Source organism: Myxocyprinus asiaticus, chromosome 18 (genome assembly GCF_019703515.2).
Source record: "Myxocyprinus asiaticus isolate MX2 ecotype Aquarium Trade chromosome 18, UBuf_Myxa_2, whole genome shotgun sequence".
Classification (NCBI taxonomy): domain Eukaryota; kingdom Metazoa; phylum Chordata; class Actinopteri; order Cypriniformes; family Catostomidae; genus Myxocyprinus; species Myxocyprinus asiaticus.
This window is the reverse complement of record NC_059361.1, coordinates 14,327,839-14,350,000: the sequence shown is the minus strand read 5'-3', so window position 1 is coordinate 14,350,000 and position 22,162 is coordinate 14,327,839. Positions and strand designations below refer to the sequence as shown.

The 22,162-nt window shown below is 37.2% G+C and overlaps 1 protein-coding gene across 1 annotated transcript in view; it reads right to left on the bottom strand.

Moving 5' to 3' along the window:
• LOC127455692 (MOB kinase activator 2-like) overlaps positions 1 to 22,162 on the bottom strand; it is a 64,224-nt gene that overhangs the window by 29,019 nt on the left and 13,043 nt on the right. The window lies entirely within an intron of this gene.

Below are 22,162 nucleotides of genomic sequence, written 5' to 3'. Positions count from 1 at the left end.
TGAAAAAGAGTGCAGATGGACACAAAAACACATTTGGTGTGAACAAGATGCATTATTAAAAGTTGAAGTTCTAACTTGACACTGCATCTACAGAACACAGCGCTTCTATGCAGGACACTGAAAAAACAGTGAGACGCGGTGCAGTGAGACACAGATGTCCATCCAGTGCATGTTAGTAAAACAGAAAAACAACTGAAAAATAGTGCAGATGACCACAAAAATGCCTTGGTGTGAACGGCCTTTTAATATAGAACATGCAGTCACGTGGGATTAGTCATTTTACAATGGCTTCGAAAGCAGCTCGACAATCAGAATTTAGAGTAAAAATATCAGTTTTATAATGAAGATTTGATGCACACAATGGACTTGTTTATTGAATAAAATGGGTCAGTTGTATAATACTTTATAGTGTTTTGGGAGTCGCATCATTTATTTAATTTGGTCACTATGGTTACAGGCATTATTCACAGCTAACTGCTAGAATAGAAAGGACTTGACATCGAATGCAGAGAGTATTCAATCCTTCAATTCTGTTGTATGTACAGGACAATGCAAGAGTCACACCTTTTAGTAAATACGGTTGTCAATCTGCTACAATGACTATGTAAACGTATCTGCAAATGTAAAGTCTGCAGGACTTCCCATTGTGGCCACCCATTTAATCTGATGTTTGACTGAAGATTAATAAATATATTTGTAAAAAAAAAATTATGAAACTACAACATATTTTGTGTATTATATAACAGGTCCAGCTTTTGGTGCTGTGGGAATATTCGGCGTTAGAGTTTGTCTTTTGGGGGTCTGTACTTTTACCACTTCCTGTTCCTTAAGAAAAGAAAAGCAGGAATGTGCCGATACATTGTTTGGGCGCTGCAGAGCCATTTCCTGATATGTTCACACATACACAAACAGCTTTCCTCTGTTTATGTGCTACCTCAATAAGAAGCAGCCGAGACTTTCTCCAAGCAAAGCCGCAAGCACCTTCCTCAAATATTATTGTTAATGAAACGGGTGTTATACACAGCCTGGGAAAAGAATGGCTTGCTAAGGAGCGATTAGGCTGTTGGAAAGGTGCACCTATGTATCAAGTATCTCGAGCTTACAAGCGCGTACATCCACTGATCACACTGACAACGTGTATGGTCATGTATATGCTTTTAATGGTTTTCCTTTATAAGCATATTAAGCATAAACCTTTCTGCACATGAAGTTTTGATTTGTCATTACCCCAATTGTAAGTTGCATTTAAACAGGGGCAGGTTTTCGATTTCTGAGGCCCCAAGCAACCGACCAAGCTGGGGCCCCATTTTGAAAATTTTTGCTTAAATTACATAAAATGTATTTTAAATCATAATTTTAAATTCATCCTATCAACCATTGTAGCCAAGTACATTCAAAATGTTTAATGAAACAAAAATCTAGTTAAAGATAATTAATGCATGTTTTCCAGTTTTTCCACAATACAATAAAAAAAAAAAAAGCAATATTTACCTACATAAATATACAAAAAGTGTTTTTGAACAGGGTGTGCAAAACCTACTACTTCACCCTGTGACATTTTGGAATTCAATTGTTATTTATTAATTTTATTACCCAACAATTATTTATTGTTGTCCAGTTTGCCATTATAATATGAAACAGTATTTGTATTACTTTGAGGATTTGTTGTATACAATAGTAATATATTCCTGTCTTATTTACTTTACTTTCACCTGGAGCTTATATTCTGATGCTGAGGCTGTATTTTATGTAAGCATTGTAGGCAAAAATCGTAACTAACAATCAACATACAAAGCACAGCGGCCCCTCAGCACACTAGAGCAGAAGGAAAAAAAAAAAACATTGCCGTTTATCAAGTGCTAAAATTTGCTTGTTGCAGAACAATATGGAATAATTGTAACAGTCCCCTCTTTGCAACCTGAACTTGTTCAGAATGTTAAATCTTTGTGACATCTGTGCTAAAAAACAAACAATCTAGATGCAGTTCAACGACTGATACAGAATGCAGGTGTCTCGGTATGCATTTTTGAAACCTGAAGCTCTTATTAACTTGACACAGTGTCTAAAAATGTGCCAGTCCTCCGTGAGATACTGAAGAAACAGCGAGACGCGGTGCAGCAGGTATGGACGTTTGTCCAGTGCGTGTTTACACAGGAAAACAATGACAAAACAGAACAGATGCAGGCAAAAACACATTCGGTGTGAACAGCCCCTAACTCATCCATTTGCGCGTATCTGTGAGTGAGAGCGTATGTGCGAAACAATTTCGGACGGCCTATATATTTTTTCATAAATTACAAACCCGAACCCTACTTAAAAAAAACACTGTCCCGACCCCAGCGGCTTCTAACGTGAACCGCTCCAAAAGCGCTGACAACAGCGTATTCGCACGTGTACTCAGAACAACATGTCACCCCTCAAGCATTTTTTGCGGAGCTTTCCTACCGGGACGGGGGCCCCCCCGACGTCTGGGGCCCCACGCAATTGCATGGTTTGCATGGTGGTTAAAACCACTACTGCATGTAAACACCTTTACCTGGATTGCGCATGATTGCGCACCTTCCAATGTGCGCATGACTGCTTACATTTTGATGTCAAAAGCAGAGAAAAACTCTTGTCTCATGTAAACACAGCTATCTTACATAGTCAAATTTTTTTGAGTAAGCTGATTTCTGGTAGTTATCAGAGTACTGGCACTCATTTATAGGTATTATCAGTACAAAAATCCAATTTTAATTGTTTTGTCAGATAAACTCAATTTTAAAAGTTGACTGAACTACCTAATGTATAAAAAGTTGAGATTACTTAAAACAAATTAATAAAGTTAACTTTATGTAATTTAAATCAGAGTAACTTACATTTTTAAACAGTGAACACAAATAATGTCAAGTTTAGAGGAGAAGGTAGAAATTACAGGCTTTTTAGCATACTCAGTTGGATCACTGATGCTCAGTCCTAAGGATCTGCTTAATTAATAATATATTTATATTATTTTCAAGAATACTGAAAATTATGGACAGCTGTACTTAAAAGTTTATTGAACTTAATAATCATTGATATTTTTGAGTTTGCTGAACTTATTGTAGTGAGTTCATGGAACTTACAATCCAACATGAATTGTTAAGTTGGTACAACTAATTTGCCTGAAGTCAAATAAACTAAAAAATGCTTTGCAGCTGGTTGCCTTTTTAAAGTTTACTCAACTTTTTATTTTTTTTACAGTGAGCTCTTTTATTATACATTTTGATTTCTGCTCAATACTGTAATACAACATTATTCCACACAAAAAGTTTGTTTTTGCAATGTTTTATCAAAATGTAATAATTGTCTGTTTCTCTATCCACCTTATTTTGCAATGCAGAAGCAAGCAGGCGTCTGCATTTCCGGTGAGTGGGGAAAAGTTCCGCTGTTATTAGCCGCATGTAAATAACTAAAAGGATAATAATACCAGAATTTAGTGATATGGGCTTATAAACTATCACACAACCACAGGATGTACAGCAGAATAATGTCCTAATGTCAGATAACTTTAGCATTTATAGTAAAAGAGTAAGTAAATCAATCACTTGTTGCTGTGTGTTGTATTGAAGAGACGATAATAAAATCTGCTTCTTACTTTACTAAGACTGTGACGATACAGTGTTTCTTGTCTCCATGTAAATCTCCATATGTACCTGCATAAACTTATACCGGAAGTGGTCCACATTCTAGGTTATAATGATGGTGCCCTAGTTACGTTGAAAAATTAGGTGGATAGTCTCTGAAATGACCCTCTTTCTTGGCTGATGTCACCAAGCCCTCTTATTATTAATCCCCATCCCCTCCAACCACAATCAACACAAACTTTTCACAATCCAATAAATTCCCAATTGATCAAGTCCACCCCACATTTGTGTCTCGTTGAATATCCTGTTTTACCTGACAGTAAAATGGGTTGTGAACACTGGGCTGAAATGCAATTTAAAGACTTCCACTACACACTCAAAGCATGTATTTTGTTATATTAGCCCACAAAGCATGCACAGATGCAAACTTCCGGAAATACAGGCACCTGACATACCATTTTCAATAAAATTATGATTTGGGCCACTCTAATCTCGCATACTACAGTATATAGGATGTATAGGATGCAAAATAGGATTTAACATAGAACCATTGAATTAATTATCATTATTATTTATCCTTTTCTTTTCTATGAGAGACAAAACATGCATTAGGAAAAAAACAGCCAACATTCAAAATAAAAGAACTGACTTAACTCAATCCTGAATGAATGAACTGATTAATTAAAGACATGCCAGACAGAACTCCTTGGCTCACAGACTACCAGGACATCATGTTTCCTAGACAAGTCATGTCTGTCTTACATCTCTCCTTTTGTGTGGGTAACTGATACCAAAGCACACTCACACTGCAGTCTTAACAGAAAAGACTAAAAACTATGTAAAGCCCTTAGGAAGAATTGATAAGTCGCAATGAAATACTTGCAAAATACAGCAGTGACATGTTATAGTCCTATCTAAAACCATGTTAAACAGAACATTGCGAATTCTGTTACAATTATTATGCAAGCAGCTTTTATTAATTGAGACATGGAATATTTGTACTAACTAAAAAGTCACACCAAAGGCAAAAAGTGAATTGTATAAAGAGAAAGTTTCCAGGAGAGTTTTTCAATGTCCACTGGCAGTCCATCAGAGAGATCTCACCAGGAAGTTATGTAACTGTCTGGTACTTGCGATGTCTATCAGCACAACGGCAAAATAACGCCCAAGTAGGAGGGAGTTGTGGTAGTTCTCTACTTGAGAATACCCCAAAACAAACAATTGTGTGATCAATATTCAGGCTTAGGTGTATTTTGAAGAGTCGTGAATGAGAGAGTCAGATCTTACCTGATCAGACAACAAGATCCCGACCTTCTAAACTTAATTTCCACAGAATAGATTGAAAATGCAATCCAGAATTGCCGGTTGACATCCATCAGATAACAGCAAAGTATCAGTGAATTTAAACAGAAAAACAAAGAAGATTATTTCTCTAACCACTCATTTAGGACATTACATAGATGTCTAAATTGTTACACAATCAAAAAGAAACAAAATATGTTTGTATTTCAAGATATCACTTAAAAAAATGGCACGGAATGTCAAAAAAGCAGTGGTTTCCTTTACACCTTACATGTAATGCGGAATTACATGCACTCCAAACACAGTTGACCAAAACAATCCAATTAAGATCATTAATCTCACTGTCTACACTTGCACACAGTGTTGCAAATCCTCTCTGCTAAGACTCAGTGATCAATATGGTTAATAGCTGTAGTTCACATTCAGATATTTGTTGAACACAGTGTACCAAAAATCTGCCCTCTCAAATATCATAGTTTGGTACTTCTGTGTTTTGAGTCACTGCCAGTCTATTTCACTCTCATTAGCATTTCATTAGCAGCTAATTGTGAGCAGGCTAACTGATCCGAGCCAGAAATAGACACAGCAATCTCTTAACTCTTTACTGTCCTGTCTGCTCCCACAACAAAGGGTGATTGTTTTGTGTTAGCGCTTTTTGTGTAAGGCCTAAATCGAAATGTTCATATAATTTACTCACATTCATGTTATTTTAAACCCGTTTGTCTTGATGTCACTTGGCGTGCTTTTCCGTGGACAGTTTTTGAAGAATATCCTGGCCACTCTTTGCCATATAATGAATGTGAATGGGGACTGGGGCTGTTAAGCTCCAAAATGACAAAAAAGCACCATAAAGGCCTTTGCACACCAACTGTGACGTGATTATGCGAAACGAATCGCAGATGAATGGCCCTTTCACATTAAAAGCATGGTGAATGATTGCCGTTAGCACATTCACGCCTTTACAAAAGGTGGCGCTAATCGACAATCATTTTTACGCCGGAATATGGCGCAAAGCACCTTTCGGCTGGTCTGCCATCCACCCATAATGGGTGAGAAGAAGAATATGACAAGTAAACAACCACTGAATCACAATTCAAAAGACAAGCGAGTTCTCAAGTGAGCCGACTGAAAAAAATAAAACACATTTCTCTACTAGCTGCAACAGCTATGGCGAGTGTGTTGTTGATTTGCTCAACAAGGAAGAAAAAAAACAGACACTTTTACAAACTATTGCAATCTGCCTGCTGGAAAAGTTGACTGACAGATTTATGTATACAGTCTTTGGGTTTAAAATCACTACATAAATGCACACGCATAATGACAGTTAAAACAAAAGTTGTCAATTTAAACAATACTGATATTGTATCTCAATGCCACGTATATGTTTTTAAGGCATTTGTTGCAAATAAAATACACATCCTCGCTACTTTATTCAGGATTTCTTCCTCGAGTAAAAACACATTTGTCAGCATGCAAATGTTGAATTGGCTTCATAGGAATCCATTGTTTTGATTCAAATTGTTAATCACACAGCGAAATTGCGGCAAAAAATTTGCGTATGGTGTGCAAAGGGATTTAAAGTGCCATTAAGTGGTTCAAGCTCTCCTTTGTGCATTCATGAGAATTCATGAGAGAAGTGAAGTCTGATTCATGAACAAAATCATTCTTTTGTGTCTGATTTTTTTCAATAAACCAGTATGAATGTTTTGTTCACGAATCGGACTGATCCGGTTCTCAACTTACTGACTCAATGATTTGGCAGCAGTAGTTAACAGCTCACTGCTTAAGTTTTCTGAAGCTTTCAGAGCTTCAGAAGACTTAAACACAGAAGACACGAGACATATGAATGGCTTTTATGATACGTTTACAGTGACTGTCACTCCTTTTTGAAGCTTGAAAGCTCCACTCCCCATTCTTTGTAACTGGAAAAAAGGCTAATACATTATTTAATATTTCTCCTTATGAAGCAAAAACTCATTCAGTTTGAAATGACATGAGGGTGTGTACATAGTGACTGAATTGTCATTTTTTTGAGTAAACTATTACTTATGTAAAATAGGTGTAAATATATTTCTGTCCAAGGTGTCAGATTTGTGAGTACTTACTGAGTGCTGACTTTGGGACACACTACTGACTTCTTTCTTATAAGTGGAAGGGAACAGATGAGGTTTGGTTTAGAGGTGTGGGCTCAAGAGCAGCTCCACCCAGCCCAGATTGCACTATAAAACTAAACACGGCAAATTTTAGCATCAGTGTGTCCCAAACACTCACTGGAATAGCGAATGTGCTAGATCAAACTCACTTATGGACAGCAGGCAGGAGACTTTAAGTACCTAACGCTGACATGCAGAGATCTGATTGGTTAAGGGAACATGATATAGACAAGAATCTTAAGTAACTCGCCAGCCCAGCAAAATAGCTTGGAAATACGAATTTGTCAGGCAGAACATGGCTATAAATCAAACTACCACCCTGAGCTGTCAATTCAGGACTCATCGCTGGGTCTACAGCAAAAACATCTATCTCATTCTCAGTTTACCATGACACAATTTCTAAAAAAAGATCTATGCTAATGAATTCCATACCCAGGAAAACAACGGAGGATTTGACTAGCACACATCCATCCTAGCATGACTTATCCATCTGCCCAGCACAAGGGCATGACCGTAGATGCAAGAAATAAGTACTGTAATCTCATCCAAAGGAATCATGGATGCAACAGATAACATTTACATTGTCACTTACAGAATTGGGTAGAGTAGCCAAAAACATTACTCAAGTAAAAGTACAATTACTCATGTTAATAACTACTTGAGTAAGAAAAGTATTCTTTCAATTGGATACTAAGTAGAAAGTAACTAGTTACTTCCACATATAACATAATAGATGTTTACTCTCCAATATTCCATTACATAATACACTTTTAACATGTGTTACATAATAATAATAATAATTCTGTCATATTTCCCATCATGTTGTTCCAAACCATATGACTTTCATGAACCACAACTAAGTAGATATTAAACAGAATGTTAGCCTTAGTCACCGTTTACTTTCACTGCATGTTTTTTTTTTTTTTCTCCATATTTTAAAAGGGAATGGTGACTGAGACTGTCAGTCTCTAGCATTCTGTCTAATATCTTTCGGGTTCCACAAAATACAGAAAGTCACACAGGTTTGGAACAAAATAAACGTGGGAAAATCATGACAGAATATACATTTATGGCTAAACTATCACATTAAGGACGCTTGTCAAATAAAGATGAATCTGTCAATTACAAAAAACATTTGGAAATCTTTCTAGTAATTATTAGTGAAAAAACGTGAACAATGGTCCACAGGCCCAATTATAAATTGAATAAAACGAAGCAAGATTATGCTTTATTAATGCTTACTGTTGCTACTTCACAGCCTCTTAAAGTCCTGAATGGATTCTTAGTTCAGGGTAGTTACAGAATTTCATCAAAATAATTTAGATCATTAGTTCTGTACACTAAGGGTTAACTGCACCTTCTCTCTGTTTTTGGAAGCGTGTTAGGCTTATTTAAGTTCAAAGCTTGTCCTCTGCTGTCCATTAGAAAAAAAAACGTGATGCATCTATATGCTGTCTGCACATGATGGGAAGAGCAAAAGGCATTTACACTTAACACGGATGTTTACATGGATACAGACACAGATGTACTGCAGCACTGATATAAAAATGTATAATTATAAACTGAGGTCCTAAGAGCCCATAGATACAGAAACACCCGAAAATGGCCATCACCATGACACAGACAAGATCACATCATCACAAAATCGGCAAAACTTACCACAAAGTGCTTTAAGTTGAAGCTGTAATTTAAATCTTGAAATATCTGCTTGTCTTAGTGTAAAATGAAGGCATTGTGTGGCGAAAGAAAGTGTTTGTTTTGAGTGGTTGCTGCAGGAGTTATGAGCTCAACTTGAGTGACAGAGCACCGCTGTACGATCCGGTCGTAAAAGTCCCATTCAAAAAAACTCAATAAATTACACATTTAATAACATTCATTGAATTAAAACCAGTCATTTAAAAAAGGAACGTCACCCATTGTAACTAAATAAAAGTACACTTTTTCATTAGAAATTTACTTGAGTAAGAGTAAAAAGTAAAAGTAATATGAGTAATTAAACACTCATAAAAGTAAATTTTTTCCAAAAAGTTACTCAAGTAAATGTAACTGAGTAAATGTACACTATGGTCCTAATAAAGTGCCCGACGTGGTCTTCTGCAGTTATTACCCATCCACCTCAAGGTTAGACTTGTTGTGCATTCTGCGCACTACAATTGTACAGAGTGATTATCTGAGTTACCATAGCCTTTCTGTCAGCTCAAATCAGCCTGGCCATTCTCTGTTGACCTCTCTCATCATCAAGGTGTTCCATCCGCAGAACTGGCGCTCACTGGATTTTTTTTTTTTTTTTTTTTTGGCACTATTCCGAGTAACCTTTAGAGACTGTTATGTGTGAAAATCCCATGAGATAAGCAGTTACAGAAATACTCAAACCAGCCCATCTGGCACCAACAATCATGCCATGGTCGAAATCAATGAGATCAAATTTTTTTCCAATTCTGATGGTTGATGTGAACATTAACTGAAGTGCCTGACCCGCATATGAATGATGTTATGTATTGCACTGTTGCCACATGATTGGATGATACGATTATTGCATGAATAATTGTACACTTTCCTAATAAAGTGCTTAGTGAGTGTGTGTGTGTGTGTGTGTCTATATATCTATATATATATATATATATATATATATATATATATTATTTTTCATATGACATGGCAGAGGTCAGTGGCTCCACACTGCACCTCTGTTAAGTTAGAGAGGCCTCTCTAAATTTATGCTGACAGGGCACAGCTATGACAAACGAGCTTCAGCGGCCATTCTCCCGGTATATTCAGCCAGTGTAACAGCACAGCTCTTCATTTTCATAAGGGGTAAGCAGAGTGGCATCCTTCCTTCTGATTTAATCCCTCTGCACAGCATCCATCAGTTCTGCAGTATGAATCTCAACTGCTGATCTAGGATCTTAATCCTCATGCCTATAGCTGGGTATTTCATCAGAATATGAAGAGCTTCAAAGAATAAAATAGATGTTACCCCAGCTAACCTTAAACAACCACAGCCCTGTAATATCAAATAAAGCCTTTTATTTAGTCTCATCTTAGACAAAATAAATTTGCTTTTTTAACCATCAATACAGAATATTTTAATGTTTAACAGTTAATAAATATGTTATAATAATTATTAGGGCTGTCAATTTAACATGTTAATTCAGTGCAATTAATTATATATAAAAATAATGCTTAAAATAAAATTACAAAATAATGCAAGTTCATGTCCCTGGACTGTGATTAGGAATATTCCTTCCATCTGAGCAATTCAAGCTTGAAGTACCACCTGTTTTCTCTAGGGGGCAGTAAGCAAAACTTCAGCTGTTTGTGCATCGCCGTTATACAGAAAACAAACCACACTCACCGACAGCAGACAAAACAAGATGAAAACATGTTCTTGCATTCAAACACAGCTTGATAGAGCATAAATACGAACGCAGGGATCTCAAGACGTGTTTTTCTAAGCTTCAAACTATGTTTAACTTGACACAGCGACCTAAAAACGGTATGATTATGACGCGACGCAATGAAGCAGGTGTGCATTGACGCGTCCTTAGAAAAGCCCTCATAATAAATCTGTCTCGGACTGACTGACGAATTCAATTGCAAAATGGATTGTGTGAACTGTAGGCCAATGATAGGCAGATGACATAAGTTTAATAATATGGAAATAAACATATATTGCATACTAAAGCCACTTTTTGAATTGTCTTTTTGGTAACACTTTACAATAAGGTTCTATTCGTTAATATTAGTTAATGCATTAGGTATCATGAACAGTTAACAAATATGAAATATATATATATATATATATATATATATATATATATATATATATATATATATATATATATATATATATAAACATGAAATATTTCTTTTTTTTTACAGCATTTATTAATCTGTTAGTATTAGTTAATAAAAATACAATTGTTGATTGTAAGTTAATGTTAGTTCATAATGCATTTACTGTTAACAAACACAACTTTTGATTTGAGAAATGTATTAGTATGTTGAAATTAACATTAAGATTAATAAAAGCTGTAAAAGTATTGTTTATTTTTAGTTCACGTTAACTAATGTTGTTAATGTTAACAAATGGAACCTTATTGTAAAGAGTTACCGTCTTTTAATGCTTTGCTCGTGTGGCACAATGATGTAATGCATTTTAATTATCTATATTATGTTTTTTATAATATATATTTTATCTATAATGATTTAAATATAACTATTTAATCATTATTTAATTGAATTGTTGTTATTTGAGGGGCTAAGCAAACATTTATATATGCGATTAATTCTATTAATTAATCGGCATACCATGTAATTAATTTGATTAAACAATTTCATTGATTGACAGTCCTAATTATTATTAATATTTTTTTTTTTGGAAATGTGTATTATCATATTTATCATTTTAAAATAAATATTTATATTATTATATAAATTACATTTATACAAAGTTGTTTTGTTATTGGTATTTTTTGTTTTGGGTTATGTTTAACCATTAAGCTTCACGTTCTCACTTGACAATTAATAAACCGCGGTGTAATGGCATTGGGTGCTGCTTTAGAGACCCGCTTAATGGTGCCGTTTAGCAGTAGACTCGATATTAAAGATCTTATAACTGATCATATAGAAAAGTGGCAGTATTGGTTAAACTCAATATCTAGTCATTGCACCTTAAAAAGCTCACACTGGGTGTAGCTGGAACAAACTCTACTGTTAGAAATTACTTACACTTTCTGCTTCATTTCCTACCCACTTCCTGCCTCCAACCCCACCCAACATAGGGGGCACACCCATTCCAAACCCACAGGGGAAGAGAGGTGAAGGTAGCTTTTTTCATTTTTCTGCTCCTTTATACAGAGTAATAATACCACACACTAATACCAAACCAATATATTGTATGTTTCACAAACCCAGATTGTAGATCAATGTTACAGCACCATCTGCTGGATCTACCCAGAAGAGCATTAGCTCCTCAGCAGATTTAAGGCCAGTTGTCCTATGTAGTTAGATTTTTTTTTTTTTCTCGACAGTTTTCTACTTTGAATAAGTCATGACTTTCTGTTAAGATGCTTTGAAATAATGTGCGTTGTAAAAAGCACAATACAAATAAAAATGACTTTAATACAATTATTGGCAGTATTACAAAGAGTATGTGCATGCCAACCTAAGAACTGGAGTCAGCTATTTGATAAGATAACATCTCGATGTACATGTGCTGAGAGCAGTTCTTGCCTGAAGGTTGCTTCCCAGAATAATCTATTTCTATTTTCTATTTCTATAATCCATTTTGGATCAGACACAAGACAAAAATCATTATGAGAAGCAGTACTATTAAATTATACAGCAACATAATTAACTAATTTACTGAAAGCATTTGGTTTTCTGTAAAATCCAATACTTCACAATCAGTGGGTATGTTTGGAAAGGCATACTATTAATATTTTTGCAGTAAGTATACTGTGAAACAATTTTGTATACATGGAACACCTGGATTATATACTATGTTCTGCCAGTATGTCTACAGTCTACTTATGCTCCTGTTGGCCTGACTCTGACTGGCAATTTAGTTAAATTTCACTTTGACTGTCATTTCAATACAAGAAAATGCAAGCAAATACAAATATAATGCAAGTCTCAGGCTAAGCACCACCGTATATCTAAGCAAGCCATAATCAGTATTGGCAAATTATCTTGTTAGCCTAAATCAATGGCATTTGTGTGATGCTGGCCTCTGTTCTCTGTGCTGGTAGTTTGGTCAGAAGCGAAGCCTCAACCTGGATAGCCCGCACCAACTTAAGAGGTCTTTATATTGCTTGAAATTGTACGAACAAAGCCAATTCTGAAAAATGTGCTGTTGAACAGTGACAGCTAATGACCGCCCAAGCCCCATTAACAGCAATTCAGCTTCTTTCTCAATGTTCTTTTCTGGCAGGTGGCTGAAGGAACGTTGCCGAGACAAATGAGACACAAGAGACTGTGGATATATTCCTATCAGCAAAACAAGCTGAACCTGAACAGGGTGAGAAAACCCTTTGTGTCTAAGCATGCCTAGGCAGGAACAAAGTATGTGTTTGTGGGGGACAAATTAGAGATGAAAACTAAATTAAGGGGTCATGTTCCACACTTTTTTAGCATCATTTTTCCACATCCATTAATGTTAGTTAGTTAGTTAGTTAGCCAGCTAGTTGTTAATGAGCTAGTTAGTTACAGTTGAAGTCAGAAGTTTACATACACCTTAGCCAAATACATTTAAACTCAAGTTTTTCACAATTCCTGACATTTAATTGTAGAATACTTTCCCTGTCTTAGGTGAGTTAGGATCACTATTTTAAGAATGTGAAATTTCAGAATAATAGTAGAGAGAATGATTTATTTTAGCTTTTATTTCTTTCATCACATTCCCAGAAGTTTACATACACTTTGTTTGTATTTGGTAGCATTGCCTTTAAATTGTTTAACTTGGGTCAAACATTTTGGGTAGCCTTCCACAAGCTTCTCACAAGAAGTTGCTGGAATTTTGGCCCATTCCCCCAGACAAAACTGGTGTAACTGAGTCAGGTTTGTAGGCCTCGTTGCTCGCACATGCTTTTTCAGTTCTGCCCACAAATTTTCTATCAGATTGAGGTCAGGGCTTTGTGATGGCCACTCCAATACCTTGACTTTGTTGTCCTTAAACCATTTTGCCTAAACTTTGGAGGTATGCTTATTGCCTAATTTGGAGGTATGCTTATTGCTAATTGCCTAAAAGCTTGACATAATTTTCTAGAATTTTACAAGCTACTTAAAGGCACAGTTAACTTACTGTATGTAAACTTCTGACCCACTGGAATTGTGATAGTCAATTAACAATATAACTCTGTCTGTAAACAATTGTTGGAAATATTACTTGTGTCATGCACAAAGTAGAAGTCCTAAACGACTTGGCAAAACTATAGTTTGCTAATATGAAATCTGTGGAGTGGTTAAAAAAATTTGTTTTAATGACTTAAATCTAAGTGTATGTAAACTTCTGACTTCAGCTGTAGTTAGCTAGTCAGTTAGTTAGCATGTTAGCTAGCTAGTTAGGTTTTTTAGATGGTTAGTTAGCTAGTTTGTAAATGGCTTTACAGTGTGCGAGACGTAGCAGCATGCAACAGTAGAACAGTTATAGCTAATGACCTCCCAAGTCCCATTAACAGCCATTCAGCTTCCTTCTCAATGTTCCTTTCTGGCAGGTGGCTTAGGGAACGCTGCCGAGACAAAAGCACAAGAGACTGTGGATATATTCCTATCAGCAAAACAAACTGAACCTGAACAGGGCGAGAAAACCCTGTGTGTCTAAGCATGCCTAGGCAGGAACAAGGTATGTGTTTCTGGGGGACAAATTAAGAGATGAAAACTAAATTAAATTAAGGGGTCATGTTCCACACTTTTTAGCATTACTCTTTCACATCCATTAATGTTAGTTATTTAGTAAGCTAGTTAGCCAGCTAGTTGTTAGTGAGCTAGTTAGTTAGTTAGCTAGCTAGTCAATTAGTAAGCATGTTAGCTAGTTAGATAGCTTTTTAGCTAGCTAGTAAGTTTATTTAGAGGGTTAGTTAGCTAGTTCGTAAATTGCTTTACAGTGCACGAGGCATAGCAGCGTGCAAAAAACTAGGGATGCACCGTTCGATTGGCCACCGATCTATCAGCCGATTTTTGTCTCAGATCGGTGATTGACAATCATGCATAGATTTAGGGACAGTCTATTCTTTTAATTGTAGCACGCACATACACTGCTACCCTAATGAATGAGCACGTGCTCGGCTCAAAACATGCATGACATTGCAGCCACTGGAGGGTGGGTTGTTAACAATTCTAAGCATTCACGAATTGACACTTTCAGATATGCTGTAATTTAGATGAATATGCTGGTTTGTTTAAAAAATTTGCAGGAATTACATGTGTATGAATTAAAGAACGAATTAAACAACAAATAATTATGTGAACAAAAATCTGAGTATACATGATGCAATGCCACGGTTTTCAAACCACATCTAAAATGAATGTGGGAGGGGGATGGGTGCAGTCTTGTAAATTTTGTGAGTTTTGTGGGGGGGGTGCTTACTGTTGAACACTTTGAAAACCCCGTTGGTTGCGACAGACGATGTGTAGAGTGATAGATCAAGTTTGAGCGAATGTGTGCACTCTCAGTTTTCACTCCCTTCTTTTGGAGCTTGTAATGGATATCTCTCATTTTTGAAAGTATCTGCTGTGTGTGATGCTCTCATGGCGTTTACTGCTTGCTAGTGTGTCAATGACCTTTGATAGCGACAACAGAACTATTCATAACTTTTTTTCAAATCAAATAAATTTAGCAATTCAAAATTAATGTAAATTTAATGAATTTTACAGTGTGGGGCATTAACATGCAGTATAACTGCAGCATATATCTTGCAAAAGTGTGGCAAAGGGCACTTTTAAAAGAAATATCTGTGTTCGGATCAGTATCCGCCAAACACAGTGTTGAAATATATCAGTGATTGGTATCGGCCTAAAATTTCCTGACTGATGCACCACTACAAAAATTTGAAGTAGGCCTTTAGAATCCATAAATGCTCTTGGTGGACTAGGGAGTGAGCTTTTTTCACAAAAAGCAAAGATAATCCATGATATGACCCCTTTAAATATGTGAGATCATTGAAGCAATGCAATGCAATGCAAACAGGATAAAAGGAGGGAAAAATACAGAGGGACTGAGGGTCTGTATATCTCTATTCACAGTACTGCAGTAGTGGGGCCTTCTCTAGTCACTAATCCATTAGGAAGAGGGTTAGTGAAGGAGCTGTGAGGGTCTAAAGCTGGAGATTGAAGAGAGTGGAGCTCCATCTCTACATGACCTACAGCAGCAGTGCTGGATTACACAGGCATTAACCCAAGTGCATTCCACAGCTGCCTAATACTTACATAATACTCAGATGATGCTGCACTCACTCCGGGGGGCCTGCGGTCAATGTACAAAGAATGTTATATGCCCAGAGATATGAAGAGTATACTGTATATGCACAAAACATGGTGAGTCAAGCTACATGTACCTCACTTCACAGGAGTCGCAAATCCATGGTCAAATATGGCATACATAACTCTTATGTTTTATGAGTTCTTCACAAGTGGCAACACTATGGACGTATATGTACACAATGCCTAAAGACATGAAAGACATTCATTATGTAGCACCTGCTGGATAGCGGGATATCATAGGCAGCACCTAAAAAAACAAGAAAAAACAATGGGCCACATTCATGAAACACGAGCAGAACAAATTTTGTGTAAATCGTTCGTAAAGCCGTTCTGACGTAAATGTTCTGATTCATGAAAGTTTTTCGTATTTTCAAAACGTTAGTATGAACAAAATTTAAACCTGCTCCCAACCAAGTGTAAATCATGCATAAGACATCCGAACGTGTTGTGTTCTTTCAGGCAAACTGACATGACTATATTTCGATAGAAATAAAATTAAAGTAATATTTATATATATATATATATATTTATTGTATTTTAAATGATAGATAGCAGTTTCTTCTGAGTTCTGTTTAGTCATCAAATTTTATTAATTTATTTGCACATGAAATTGGTAATATATTAGGAAGGAGGAAATAACAGTACACACAGTAGTCCAGCAACCATGGATGGCATGTCCAAGTTAGCAATCGCATTTTCTCAAAAAATACAGAATCAAACCAATTGTACATACAGTACACAGTCAATAAGACATTTACTTACAGCACACGTGAAGCGCTTTTACTTTGAAGATGCACTCACGCGCTCATGCGGATCCAGCCAAAGTCTTTCTAGCAAGGCAGTCCACTGGAGGCAATCTATGGAATGCTCCCGGGAGACTATTTCCACTCATGCCAGTGCAGCTCCTATCTACTTGAATGGAGGAACACCGAAATCTTAAAAACGGTTGGTCAAGATTACGATCAAAGAACATATTTCAAATCAGCAGTAAAATCTGACAACACTGGTCTAATAAATTGTGCTGCTTTACCTCAGATTACACTAAAAAAAAAAAAATAATTTAATGTGTTGCTAAGCGCATGCACGTTCTCGAGATGATTGACAGTCGATTGCAGCCCGACCGATATGGGATTTTTGAGACCGATACCGATTTTAGAGGGTGAAAATTCACCGTTTACCGATGTGGTGGCCGATATAGTTCGTTTTTTAGCTGGAATGAAAACAGACCTTTTCAATGTGGATTTTTCACCAGTTTTGCACCGATATGACTATGCATAGGTACTCAGAAGGCTGCTTTCTTAAATAATTTTATCAAAGAATATTTGACATTGTTATTATACACTGTCAACAAACTCTAGAAATGAACACTGAGAAAATAAAGAATAAATAAAAATAAATAGCTTAATAAACATCAGTACTGTATGTTCAGTATCAGTCAGTTGCTGACCATTTAAATAAAGAATAAATAAAAATACAATAATAGCTAAATAAACATCAGTAGTACTGTTTAGTATCAGTCAAATGCTGACTATTTTAATACTGCCAGTCAATTAGGGGCAGGTTGTAAAACAAGAAGAATTTACACCTGCCGAGTCAAGAGATACAGTGCATCCGGAAAGTATTCACAGCGCTTCACTTTTTCCACATTTTGTTATGTTACAGCCTTATTCCAAAATGGATTAAATTCATTATTTTCCTCAAAATTCTACAAACAATACCCCATAATGACAACGTGAAAGAAGTTTGTTTGAAATCTTTGCAAATTTATAAAAAAATAAAATAAAAATAAATAAATAAATAAATAAATCACATGTACACAAGTATTCACAGCCTTTGCTCAATACTTTGTTGAAGCACCTTTGGCACCAATTACAGCCTCAAGTCTTTTTGAGTATGATGCTACAAGCTTGGCACACCTATTTTTGGGCAGTTTCTCACATTCTTCTTTGCAGAACCTCTCAAGCTCCATCAGGTTGGATGGGGAGCGTCGGTGCACAGCCATTTTCAGATCTCTCCAGAGATGTTCAATCGGGTTCAAGTCTGGGCTCTGGCTGGGCCACTCAAGGACATTCACTGAGTTGTCCCGGAGCCATTCCTTTGTTATCTTGACTGTGTGCTTAGGGTCGTTGTCCTGTTGGAAGATGAACCTTTGCCCCAGTCTGAGGTCCAGAGCGCTCTGGAGCAGGTTTTCATCAAGGATGTCTCTGTACATTGCTGCATTCATCTTTCCCTCAATCCTGACTAGTCTCCCAGTTCCTGCCGCTGAAAAACATCCCCACAGCATGATGCTGCCACCACCATGCTTCACTGTAGGGATGGTATTGGCCAGGTGATGAGCGGTGCCTGGTTTCCTCCAGACATGATGCTTGCCATTCAAGCCAAAGAGTTCAATCTTTGTTTCTCATGGTCCGAGAGTCCTTCAGGTGCCTTTTGCCAAACTCCCTGTTTGTGAATTACATGTGTTTAAATGAGATATCTGCATATTTGCAGATGGTATATAATAGAAATTTCATTGATATTTGCTTTTTATCATTAGAAAAGACAGTTAAAAGACAAGTTCAACTGTTGAGTAGAGAGGGGGAGAATGAAACAGGCGAGCACTTTAACATTATGAGGTCAAACACAGCTGCCGCTACTCTGATATGTGGACTGTTTAAATGACACTGTGTTGCACATCTATTATTGTAGTAACACGATGGCACGTAACAACAAAATGAACCGTGACTGGTCATTTACATGTCTCAGTCGCTTCACATGCAAGCAGGCGATTCTTGGTGCCCTCAAGAAACAAATCGGCCGATGCGATAATTAAAAAAGTCAGAATTCGGCCAATTTATCAGCCTCGGCGATATATTGATCGACCACTACTCCAAACAGTAATTTGCTCTTGCTCTACTCTTTTTGCATTCTTTCCAACAACGCTATTTTGCATGTAAAAGCTTTAAACCAAGCCTTCTGTGACTTTTGATGAGAAATGAAAACAATGATGTCCCACTGATCTCAGGCTGCTAACATTGCAAGCTGCCTATTATCCAGTTCTTGTAGGCCAGGAGGGTAGCAATACGCGTTTAAACTGCTGGAACATAAATTATAAAAGAATGAGGCATAAACACCTCAAACAATCGTCGACTAGCTTTTCTGTCCCAACAAATAATTTAAAAACAAATTTGTACATTTGGGATTGTTTAATCAGGACCTTAAATATTCAAAAGAAAATTAAATGTACGACATTTAAAAACTAGGAAAGATAAGACATTGTCCTTATGTGAAATGGCTGATACCTGAACAGCTATGAAGTGATATTATGTACAAGAGCTTATTTCGTTCCCTCTTATCTGTTCTCACTGTGAGAAGGCTACTACAGGTCAACAACATGCACAACCCTCTTGCCTCTTCCTGACACAACCATGATAATCTTATTTCAGACAGTCCTGGACTCTGTGTGTGTGTGTGTGTGTGTGTGTGTGTGTGTGTGCACAGCTTACTACAGGTTGGATGGAATGTATTGATGGACTTAGATTTCAGTCTATGGTGTGCACAGACAGATGATATCCATCTATAAACAGTGAAATCTTGACCTTAACCTCCAAGGTCATTTGATAAGAATTCACATACAGGCCATTTGCATCTAGAAAAAACAGGTCTTAGGATTTTTAACCTTATGCAATTATTTCCACAATTTGACCATTAACGTCAATCATGTCAAAATAAAGACAGATTTTGAGAAATCATATCATTAGAGGAGAGGTTTCTGCACAGATATCTGTGGATCTTTTTCAGTAGCATTTCTGTTTTTGCCGCTAACCCCTAACCCAAAATATTAAACTATGGTGTAAAACTTGTCTCGAACTATTTGTGCTACGGATCTTAATGATACCTCAAATCATGTTGCTTGTTTAAGAGAGTTGTGCTATTATCTTTCTAAGTGATCAAACTATTTTCACCTGGAAGATGAAAAAAACAGGCAAAAAAATAAATAAAATAAAATCTCATAGACTTTCATTGAAGGAAGGGCCTGAGCCATATTTATTAACCAGAATGCCTTAGGCTTTGTTCACACTGCAGGAATTTTGTTTATTGTATATTTAGTTTATTATAATAGTCATACTGCTATGTTGCTTGGAACTGCACCCAAGACTTTCACGCACTTGTGTATATGGTTGAGTGAAAATAAAGGGCTGATTTTTCCTCAAATCCGATTTTTATCCGAGTTATATGTGGCTAGATCAGATTTTTTCCTGTTCAGACTACAGTCGCTTTTGCCATCACGTCCACATTAGTTGTCATGGTAACACAGCAAACTTGCGTATATTCACTATGCATGAGATTTTAGCGATGGATGTTTTACCATTGATTATGCTTTTCATGAGGGCAGTATCCAAATATGAACATTCTTCACAGACAACGGCTTAAAAAAGGGAGAGGTGGGGGGGCCTGAGTAGCTCAGTGGTAAAATCCCAGGGCGTGCTGAGTGACTCCAGCCAGGTCTCCTAAGCAACCAAATTGGCCCGCTAGGGAGGGTAGTCACATGGGGTAACCTCCTCGTGGTCGCTATAATGTGGTTTGTTCTCGGTAGGGCGCATGGTGAATTGAGCGTGGTTGCCGCGGTGGATGGCGTGAAGCTTCCACACGCGCTATGTCTCCGTGGCAACGCGCTCAACAAGCCATGTGATAAGATGCGCGGGTTGACTGTCTCAGACGCGGAGGCAGCTGGGATTCGTCCTCCGCCACCCGGACTGAAGCAAATCACTATGCGACCACAAGGACTTAGAGCGCATTGGGAATTGGGCATTCCAAATTGGGAGAAAAAGGGGAAAAATCCCCCCCCCCCCAAAAAAAGGGAGAGGTGACGTGCAATGTTTGCTGCTGCTAGTTTTACTGCTGTCTGTTTTAGTGGGGACGTCCTGTATTTGGCAGAAATTACAACGTCTCATATGGGACGCCTTCTATCTTGGGGTCCTGTATTTTAGCAGAGAGTGAAACTTCCCGTAATGAAGGCTTTGTGTCCTGTGCTAAAGCATAAAAAGGTCGGACAGTGAGACGAGGACCCGCATCCTGTGATGAAATGCTCAAGCGTCCCGTATTCGCGTGACATTCAATACTTTATTGCGCTGTGGTTTCTCACAGCTGGTATGGGTTTCTGCACCTTAGCGCAAGTCTTTAAGTAAGTTAAGCCAGTGTCTGCTTTGCGTGCCCAGTAACATATAAATTACATATGGGTGTTTCATTCAGAAGTGTTGATCTATATGTCCTGTTTGTCTTTCGCTGTGAGAGTTTTGTAGGGCTGAAATGTGTAATAAAACAGGCTGAACACAATTTTGAAGTCATTTTTATTTAAAATACTGTTGGTAAAGATCCTACATTGTTGCATTAAATTTGTAGTGCCCTGTGAAGGCATTAATTACGCCGATAGGAGCGCAGTACGTTTTCTCGTCACAAAATCTGACATATAACAACCGTTGCGCACAGCATATGACGAAAAAAAACACATGAAATCCGATCTGACCGTTCAGACCGAGAAAAATCTGATTTTAATCGGATTCCAAACCACCTGCAAATGTGGTTTGAATGAGGCTTATAAAAATCAGATTTAATGTTTTTGTCCTGTTCAGACTGCAAAAATCTAAACGGATTTGAGTGACAGGGTCCAAAAAAAAAAAAATGTTCTGCCTGTGTGAACATAGCCTTAAGGGTGTGTCCGCTTCCAAACGAACTCTGGTGCGGTTCGACTGATATATGAATGCAGCATGGACCAAAGGCATCTAAACAGACCAATAACAGGAAGTAATTTGCCTTAATACTGACCTCAAGCATACCTGGTTCTTCTCATCATAGGAGCTATGTTGCCCATTACAGTTCGGTACAGGCGTCGGAACCGCTGTCAGCCATCCTTGCAGCATATCTTTGTTTGTGTGTGCAACACACGTTTTGACTCCTTTACACATTTTATTAGCTCTTCGTTTGTTCTCAGCTGGTACAAATACCACCATATTTATATACATAAATCCAATGAGCACATTTAGTCCAGCAGCCAGCATTGTTTTGGATGTTCGGCAAGTTCCGTCACAAAATATACGTCATAAAAGCAGTCCAATCAGGTTGTGACCTTATCATTATGCC